We start from the raw sequence: 1,970 nt of genomic DNA, 5'->3' as shown, positions 1-1,970 counted from the left end.
GTACTGATGGAATAAAAACAAAATTAATATTTAATTGTAATGTGAATGGATTCTAAATTTAAAAATATAGAAGATTTTATTCTTCTTAATCATTTAAGTGTAAGTGTTTTTTTGTTAATCATTATGTACGAAAAAACTATAGTAATATGTTTGATATATTATTAAAATACAATCCATTTTGAACCTGTAAAACAGTGAATTCTTGTTAGCTTAAAATTAATGTATCAATACATCAATGTCAAGTGATCAAAAATCTAACAACATAACTAGAACTATGTAAATATATTGTATAATGTAATTTATATATTTCATACATTTTTCACTAAATTAAGCCAAAATATTGAAACTTTCATCCATTATCATTACCTATTTTAATAAAATAAAACAAGTTTTTCCAGCAAGTACGACCTTGCATCATACATAAAAAGATAATTTACTTACTTCACCTACACAGCGGCGCTGATCACTTAGTATCATTTTCGTTTTTTATGAATACTGATCCTATTACAATCACAGAATAGATTAAATCAGAACAGACACTACAAAATGTAAACAAAACGCGGCGGCCATGTTGGCGTTGGCTACTTTATCAATTTAGCGTTATCAGTTAAGCAACTGGTATCATAATTCACGATTTAAGGTTAGTAAAAAACAAACAGCAAGAGCATTTTTTACACGTTTTTTAGTGCGTACTGCCTTTTACAATCTTAAGTTTCGCTTCCATCCACTCATCGTCGTACATACCAACCTAAATTATATGAAGATTCATATTGTCGACGATCCGACGCAATCGGATTGCTTACCTGGGTGACTAAGTTGAACGTAAAACGATTTTCAGTGACTTGCTGGACCCTCAAACATGGTTGAAGAATTTACATTTTTTTGTTAAACAAAAAAGCAGTGGACACACCCTGAGATACCATATCGACCACGTTCAATTATCGATTTCCATGGACAATGTGAAATTTTAACTATTTGTTAGACACTCAATATTTTTTATCTACTATCATAACCTTTGATCATGAGTCGTGATAACTCGAAGTTGAAGGGGGATAAAAATTCGTTCGAAATAAGTATTATATGAGATACCTAAATTATTGAGTGTCATGAAAATGACTAGGGAAATAAAAAAAAATCGAGTTATAGTGACTTGACCGTATTTGGTACACTAGAAAATTCGATTTTCTCAAACATCCACCATAGTTACGGTTGATAAAACGACACTGTTTCCAGTACCTATGTTCCTTTACCTCGTATCAGTGCAAAGTGTAGACGTTTGTTTTCAAATTTTTTTTTCCTAATAAACAACTACAAGCTTATTTACTGTTTAAAATGGAATTAATTAATTCTTATAAAAATTACCCACCGATCGTGTACATGACATTTTTTTACAATTTTTACAAAAAGTGCAATAATTTTCTTCGTTGGAGATGTTCAAAAAAAAAGCTAATGAAGTGTGTATGTTTTTTAACTGATTTAAACATAACTCATTCAATTTTTATCCGTACGAATATACAGATTTTGATATTTGTATCTAATCAAATATATAAAGATAATTTACTTAAGTACAATGATTGAACTCAAGTATAACTAAATTTGTCTTTATGATTATTGATCTAATGAAAATTTGGTACCTGCTGAAATTGAATCTATTCCCTTAGTTGGATTTGATGATGATGCTGATGAAAGTGAGTGCATTTCTTCAGTCAAAAGATAACGTAAAAACTCTGTACCATAAGTTCCAACATTATTTTCACAGAAAATTTCAGCCGGTGTGTACAAAATAATCCCATCCTCTAGGTCTGCAAAATAAATAAGTATTCGATTTTTTAATTGCGTTCATTATAATAATGCCTACTACAAACTCTTACACCTCGATTGTATACGTATATATGTCATATGAATAGTAATATTCATCGTAAACTATACAAAATGTTATTCAACACAAAGCTATTGTTATTATTATTATT

Source organism: Myzus persicae, unplaced genomic scaffold, assembly GCF_001856785.1.
Source record: "Myzus persicae strain clone G006 unplaced genomic scaffold, MPER_G0061.0, whole genome shotgun sequence".
Lineage (NCBI taxonomy): Eukaryota > Metazoa > Arthropoda > Insecta > Hemiptera > Aphididae > Myzus > Myzus persicae.
The sequence above is the reverse complement of the archived record's forward strand: the minus strand, read 5'-3'. Positions refer to the sequence as shown.